General features: G+C 42.8%; 1 pseudogene; it reads right to left on the bottom strand.

The window, feature by feature from the left end:
• Nucleotides 1-398: 398 nt before the first annotated feature.
• Nucleotides 399-1,343, bottom strand: LOC147821571 (dual specificity mitogen-activated protein kinase kinase 2 pseudogene; annotated as a pseudogene).
• Between the last annotated feature and the right edge of the window lie 7,094 nt (nt 1,344-8,437).

Genomic DNA, 8,437 nt, shown 5'->3' with positions numbered 1-8,437 from the left:
GATGAAGGAGTAGTTAATGGGCATCTTCAGATACTGTGTATTCTGCTGGTTCTGTTTTTCTTTTTTGAGACAGGGTCTCATTCATCTGTCTAGGCTGGCTTTGAACTTGTAATCCTCCTGCCTCAGCCTCCCAAATGCTGAGATTACAAGCATGTAGCACTATGGCCAACTTTCTTCTGGGTTCTTAACTAGACATTTATTTACAAATACCTGGAAATCTGGGCTGAACACACTGCTGGGCAGCTTAGGAGGTGCCTCATTCAATAGATAGTCTGGTATCTCAAAGATGGCTATGGCTACTTGGCTGTCCATCCTGTGATTGCTGATGTGGTACCCAGGGGATCCCTGTGATGCCGAGATGCTCTGAGGCATCATGACAACCAAAGGCCAGTGGCACTCCAAAAATGACCTCCAACATCTGAGATTGGGTGTGGAAACAGGGAAACTTCCAATGGATAGCTCCACCAGGGACAAGCCAGTACTCCCAATTCAACTGCTGTGAGAAGTGTGTGTCTTGTCATTGCTCTAGAGACTTGTAGGGTAAAGTTCCTACCAAGGAGTTGGCTATGGAGCCAATGAGCTGCCCGCTCACCACCCAAATCGCACAGCTTGATCCCCCTCTTTATTTAATCATGGTGTGAGAAGATCTCATATCTTGGCTCGCAATCTGGTGCTTTCCTCGGTAGTATGCCAAACCCCAGAGAACCATGATGTTGACCTTTGCCAGTATCTCTTCAGGGATCTTCTTGTCTTCATTCAATATCTGGCCCAGGGAACTGCCATCCATGTGCTCCACACAGATGCTGATCTCTCTGCACAGCAGAAGTCCCCAATGTATAGGGAGTTGCACTTGCACAGAACCTGCAGCTCAGATGATCTGGTTCTGGTGGCCAGCTTGACATCAAGGTAGATCAGCTTTCTGATCTTGATGAGGCCCAAAGGTGACAATGCTGTCACTACCAACTCCTAGCTCCAAGATCCTTTCAAAGTCAACATTTTGATCCCTTGGGTTTACCAATTGTGGCCTTCTGGGTGAGGAAGCCCTCCAGCTGATTCTTCTGCTGCTTTTTGAGTTCTAGATCCTCACACTTCTTCTGGAGGTCCACTATGTTTGCTTTGGTGGTGCCCTCAATGATGGGGGCCAGCCCTTGGTGATGGCAGGGTTGATGGTGAACGCCAGTAGCATTGGCTTCATCCAGGCCAGCATCGGTGGGCTATGGCTGTATCCTAAGCCTGCGCCAAGGCAGCCAAAGACAATGGCACTGCAAACCTTAGGCTGGGGCCCCTGAGTGGCACAGGACTCAGACTAAGGAGCCCGAGCAAGGCTGATACTGTAGCGGAAGCCCAGGAGCCGCACTGGTTTTAGCATCCTTCATGCTTCTTTGTGTACCTGTGGTTCATTGCTTCTAACTACTGTATAACCCTCCATGGTGCACCCCATCCGCAGTCCATCTCAGCCCTCACTCATAGAGGGCACCTCCTGTGGAGGCACCTGCAATGCCTCACCGTCGCAAGTAATGTGAAAATAAACTGCCTTGTGCATGGTCCAGTACGGACCTGTGTCCTACTGTTCTGCCTAACACACTCTTCTCCCTTTGTAAGCTAGGTGCCTTCTCTTTCTTCAAGTCCTCTATACTTTCCTTACAACCTGTACAATTTCTGTCATTTCTTCTATACTTTCTTCAAGGGATAAAACCCTTGCCCGCTGATCATAATATATACCCAACTCTGCTCTCCCAAACATTCTGTGCATAGTTCTATTACATGCCATGCTTACTTTTTTTTTCAATTTCTTATTTGCATCACTCCCCTAGCAGAAGTGAAACCCTAGGAAGGCAGAGAATGTGTCTGTGGTATATCGTGTGAAGTGTGATCAAAATATATGATGAATGTTCAAATTTTAAAAATGTATCATGTAAAAGACATTGCCATTAATCCCCTTCAAAATACTTGCCCTCATTTCAAATACACTTATCCCATCATTCTTGCCAGTTTCTGAAGCAGTTCTGGAAGCCCTCCTTCCTGAGTGTCTTTATAAGGGGTGATAAATACGGTAAATGCTACTGCTGAGTGTCGTCCAAAGGAAAAGTAGGCTCATAAAAAACATTACGGTGTGTCCTCATCTACTTTATTCACCAGATCTGGTGCCATGTGACTCCTGGCTCTTCCCTGCAGTCAAAATGACCATGAAAGGTCAACATTTTGAATTGATTCAGGACATCAAGGCAGTTGCAACAACACACCTAAAGACATGAAAGACTTCTAGAACTACTTCAGAAAGTGGCAAGAACCATGAGATAAGTGTGTTTTAAGTGAGGGGAGGTATTTTGATAGGAATTGATGGTAATGTGTCTTTTACTGTAATAAATTTTTATTATACTATTCACCATGTGTGATGGCTTGGTCTAGATGCCCCCCAAAGCCTCATACAGTCACCGGTGGGGCTTTTTCAGAGATGGCTGAATCTAGAGTGAGGGCAATGCTAGGATTAAGGGTGGGTGATTACTAAATCAGTCCACTGATTGTTTGGCACCACCCTAATCTCCATAGCCTGGATACAGTGTAAGGGGACAGAAAGAGGCTTGTCTTGTCCCTTGTTGTTTTGCTGCCTTCTGCCTACCATGACCTGTTTCTCATCTGCAATATCTGTCTGCCATGCCACCCTGCCTTGGAGCCAGCTGATTATGGACTGAAGTGTCTACAAACTGTGAGCTAAATAAACCTTTCCCCCTTTAACTTTGTGTGTTGGGTATTTTGTCTTAGCAGTGAGAGAAAAGTAATTAAGACAGAATTTGGTACCAGAATATCTTTTGATCACTCCTTATATCTCCTATATAACACAAGGTATGCATTAAAGCATTGTGCAAAAATACTAGGATGAACATTGCATTCATCAAACACTTATTAAGTGCCAACTGCATATCAGCCTTGGGTTCTATTTTTAACATGAATCTTGCTCCTCTTCCTCCTTTTCCTTCTCTTTCTGCTTCTCCTCCTTCTTTTCCCCCTCCCTTCTCCCCTCCTCTTTCTGTGGTACTAGGGATTAAACCCAGAGTCTTTGCACTGAGCTGTATCCTCAGCTCTTTTAAAAAATTTTATTAGTATATGTTTACAGGGCATAATGATTATATTTATAGTAGGGAGTTTGTACACGTACATTACACATCTTAATTCCTTTTTTCATCTCTTTGCCCTCCCTTCTCTCCTCCCTTCATCTCTTGTTCTTCTTCCCATTTGAAAGAAATCTCCCTATCTCTGATTTTTATGTTATTTTGCTATTTATACTTTGGATTTCTCATATGAGACACCATGTGATATTTAAACTTGTGTGTCTTTTTTATTTCTTATTTTGAGACAGGGTCTTGCTAAGTCATTAAGTTACCCAAGCTGAGCTTGAATTTAGGATTCTCCTGCCTCAGCCTCGTAGACTGATGGGACTAGCAGTATATGGAGGGTTGACACCTGCTTGGCATAAATCTTTCAAAATTAGTACATTAATTTCTAAATATATGAGTGAATAAAAAGCAGTAAGCTTGCTTTGTTGGTCCTGTGGCAAATCTACAAGACCTTCTAAATCAGAGATAGTACTGTACCCTTCCAAGAGGCACCTTTGGGAGGGAATCATCATGTCAAGGAAAGTGTCCTCAAACTTACTGAAACTTTTCCTTTGAAAAAAAAAACTTCCATTACCCATAGCACATTATTTGGACTCTTTAGGGGAAAGGCTTTGTTTTTGACAGCAGATTTCATTTTTGGAAACAGCTAAAAGCTGCTTGGCAGCAACACTAGTGAATGAGATGGATGATCAAGCTGAAGAATATTACTTTGGTTCCAAACAAGGTGTGAGTATAAAGAAATGAGGCTGATTTTCTTGTATGGCACATACACTGAATAGCAACTCCAAAAGAGGACTTCCAAATATGCCATGACTTGGGCAAGAAAAAAATCTGTATCCCAATATGTACACACACACAACACACACACACTCACATACAGTGTATAGTATCTGGCACAATATGTAGACAAGTACAAAGTCTTGGAATTTAGTTTTCAAAAATCAATTGTACAAGTGTGGGATGGAAAAGACCTGGTTTGGCAGATGTTCTTGTGAAAGCATCTGAGAGTCTCGGCCCCAAGCTTGTCATGCATTAGGAGTGTAATGTGGCAGCTCAGTAAGCATGTGCACTTTTGCACTGCTCTGCTGGAGGTCCAGGGCTTCCATGGGAACCTAATGACCCAATGTCCACTCTACTCAGGCTCCCCTTGCACCACGGGCTCATAGTCTCACAACACAAGAGGACCCCTGACCTTCTGGAGCATGGGATAGGCTGAAGGAGCTTACCAACATGGGAAGATGTGTTACAAAATGTAAACAACCCAGAAGAGACACAGTGATTAAAATTTATTGTTGAAAGATATCTGTGTGAAGAGTGAGGTCATCTTAATCTTAGGTTGCTCTTCATGGAAGACCAATGGGTGGAAATGACAGGCAGATTTAGCTCAACCTAATAAAGATTGGTTCCTATCATAGAAATGTATGTTAAGAATAATCTCATGTGTGAATACACATATGCAGAGAGGAAGAGAAAAATGATTGGAAGTATATAATTCATATATTTAATAGTAGGGGCTGGGAATCGGTAGAATGCTTGGCTAGCATGTGCAAAGCCCTGGATTTGATCCCCAGTACTGAAAAAATTTAATAGTCACTATCTATGGATGTGCTAGCTTTCCATCACTGTAGCAAAAACACCTGAGATAGGTAGCCCACAAAAAGAAGAGGGTTAGTTTGGCTGTTTGAGAAGTATCAGTTCATGGTCAATTGGCTCCACTGTTTTGGGCCATCATACTGGACAGCCCATCACAGTGGGAGCCTACAACAGAGCGAAACTATTCCCCTCAAGGCTGGGATGAGAAAAAGTGAGGAGGGGCTGACATTCCACAGTTCCCTTCAAGGGCAAGTGCCCAATGACCTAAGGACCTCCCACTAGGCTTTACCTCTCTGAAGATTCCAACTCCTCCCAATAGCTCTAACCTGGAGATGGAGCTTTTAACACATGGATCTCTGGAGAACATTCAACATTCAAACTATGGCAATGGGGTGTAGAATTATGGGGCAAATGTCATTTTAAAATTTTATATAACAATAAATTAGAATTTTTATTTCACATATTTCTTTGTAGTACCCCCCCCCCATAGAAGAAATCTGCTAAAAACTAGAGGTGTCTAGTAACCAAACTGGTTACTTTGTGACCCAGTGAGAGCCTTGCCTTATGAGGTGATCAAGAAAAGATTGTGGGATGAGCTATAGCATCTTTTTCAGTCTAGGGATTCAAAATCTGTTATTCAAGTATCAGAATTGAGCCACTGGGAATTCACATGGGCATCCAATGAGAAAGAGGTCTTGAAACTTCCAAGAACATGGGGTAACTTCCCAGCTGCCAGGTTTCTTCTAACAACAAAATAGTCATTTTAACATAATTCAAGTGTACAAAGCTTAAATCAAAGGGTAGAATAAACACTTCAAAGACGAAAAGCCACTAACTAGCTGTGAAACTGGATTCCGAACTAGAGCAAAAAAAAAAAAAAAAAAAAAGTGTAAGGGAATAGAAAAAAGCATCAACAAAAAGCTAAGAGATAGGCTATTGACAAAATAGTAAACACCAATAGGAGATGGTAGATTTGTCATGTTTTGTAAATGTCTGTGGTTATCTATTTTAATCCCATTGATGTAACTGAAGACACCAGGCTATGGTCATTGCAGGTTAGTTGTCTCTCAACTCATCACTCAGCCTGGATGGATCTTCACTGGGATTGTGTAAAGATGGCAGAAAAAATGGCTGCTAGGCTGGGGCGTAGGTACATGGTAGAGTGCTTACCTTACATAGGCAAGTCCCTGGGTTCCACCCCAGCACCAGAAAATGAAATAAAATAGACACTGGCTGCCCTTGTGTTATAGCTTGTGCCTAGATGTCCCCTCAAACCCTCATGTGGTCACAGGTGGAGCTTTTCAGAGGTGGCTGGATCTAGGGTGTGTGATGCTGAGATTAAGTGTATGATGCTGGGATTTGGTGTGTGATACTGGGATTAAGGGTATGTGATTATTAAATTAGTCTACTGTTCGGTTTGTCATAGTTGTGGGTGTGGCTAAAGGGAAGGCCTACCCTGGATGTGGATGGCACCACCCAAAGGGTGGGTAGCTTGGAAGAAATAAGAGAGGCAGGCTGCTGCTGCTTCACTGCTGTTGCCTTCTGCCCACCATGAATGGTTTCTACTCTGTGATGCCCCTCTGCCATGACACCCTGCCTTGCAGCCAGCCAATTATGAACTAAAACCTCTACAAACTATGAGCTACAATAAACCTTTTGTCCTTTAACTTTCTGTGTTGGGGATTTTAGCTCAGCAACAGGAAAAGTAACTAAGATACCTGGTCAGGTACTGGGAACTGAAGCATGTCAAATATGACCTCAGTATTCACAGAGTCCTAAGGGGTGTTGGGGGAACAGAACATTCATGACACCAGCACTGGGCAGAGGAACCAATATTTACTTCCTTTTAGGGCCAATGGTGCCACAAAACTTGAACAACAAAGACATAAAAATCTTGTACTAATTCTCCTCTTTATATTAGGGAAAATGGGTCTGAAGAGGAAAAGTGGCTGACAAGTGTATGTTAAAATGAACAATTCTCTTCACCTTCAGGGGTGGAGGAAGGGACTTTAAAACTGTTCTCTCTTGCTTGCTGAAACAAAACATGGTCACAGAGCTGCAAATTATTTTTACCAGGTTAAATAAAAACTTGTTTGTGGAATGACAGGGGCAGTTATTAGGTAACTGGGTTTTAAATCCTTTTGGTTTGGTGTTGCTAGAATCTCAGACTTGAGTCCAAGGAGCAAAGCTTTCCAGTGTGTAGGTTTCAAAAACCAAAGACCAAAGGCTCTTATTAACCTCATTCAAATACAGAAATAATTATGGTTTAAAGACAATGACAACTGGCTTCTTTAGCTTTTGGTCTTACCAAATATTACAAATCATGAAAGTCATGTTAACAAATGCAACTAATCGTGGCCTCAGTTTCAACAAAACCAACTGAAGGAAAGTTAAACCAACACTTCCAATTTCTGTGTGTGGCCACTTCTTCAAAAGACAACAATGGATAATGGATACCTATAATCTGCAGGAAACCAACAGAAGTTGTGTTAATAACAGTAAGAGGGGAAATGATAAGTTGTGAGAAATTACACCTTTTGCTTTCCACAAAGTTACCCTGTTTCACTGGACCAAAACCAGAGATTCTGATTGGGGCCATCTCTTAGAACCAAGGGGGACTTCCTATCCCTTCCTTGACGTTTGTTCATGCCCCTTCCCTGCATCTCACTCTTATACTGATGAAGTGATGAAGTGGGAGTTGTCATCTTTTAGAAGGAATCAAGGATGCCTCTACTAGTCTGATCCTGCAAAAAGGCAATGTGCTGAGCATTATATAAAGAATAAATGACAATTCCTTGGCAGCAGAATGTCCAAGTGTCAACATGAGTGCCATAATTACTTGTGATGCTGTATGTACAAAAAACAGAATTTACTGATATTACTGGGATATGGTTGATGGAAAGCCAACATTGGAATTAAAATTGGTGCCAGACCTTCATTCAGATCTATGAGAACAGTGATCAAATCCGTTTGGTTTGTCACTGTCTCCAGCATCTGGTACAGCACCTGGAACCTAGTAGGTACACAAAACCCAGCTGCTGAATAAGTGAACGCTGAAGAAGCCTACCTGAGGCCAAGAGTGAGAGTTACTTCTTACAGCGTTTGCTGATGACCACCTTTGCAAACTTACCCAGGGCAACTGCTGGCTCTGCCCTGTGGCAGCCCCTGGAGAGAAGTGACAGAGAACAAGCCCAAGGCAGCAGCAGCAGAAGCAGCAGGGAAGCATGGGGAATTATTTCCTTGTTCTGTTTATGCCCACCTCTCTGGCTGGGGGAAGGGAGAATATTAATCGTGCAACTTGGACATGGCCCACATAGAGGATTTTCTATTCAGGCAAAACATTTGTAGCAAGTGAAATTTATAAAGAAAGCCTAGATCGTGAATTTTTTTGTGATACCTTTGGCCTTACAGGCAAGAAACTCCAACTAAGGTTTCTAGATGGAGATTGTGGATTGGGTGTGTGGGATGGAAAGTAGCTTTGACTAAGGCTTGGGGCCGGGATTGATACTCACGCATAACACAGGCAGAGAGGTGGGTTTCAAGGATCCAGGTGGGGCCTGATGGGATTATCCTGAATAGAAGGTCGAGAGTAAGAGGGAGAAGGAGAGAGAGAGAGAGAGAGAGAGGAGAGGGGGAGAGGGGAGAGAGAGAGAGAGAGAGAGAGAGAGAGAGAGAGAGAGAGAGAGAGAGAGAGGAAGAGAATGGTTTACAAAGAAAGACTCCATACA

This window comes from Heterocephalus glaber, unplaced genomic scaffold (assembly GCF_053883595.1).
Source record: "Heterocephalus glaber isolate CG9 unplaced genomic scaffold, H.glaber_assembly_v1.0 deba00001729, whole genome shotgun sequence".
NCBI lineage: Eukaryota > Metazoa > Chordata > Mammalia > Rodentia > Bathyergidae > Heterocephalus > Heterocephalus glaber.
The sequence above is the reverse complement of the archived record's forward strand: the minus strand, read 5'-3'. Positions and strand labels throughout refer to the sequence as shown.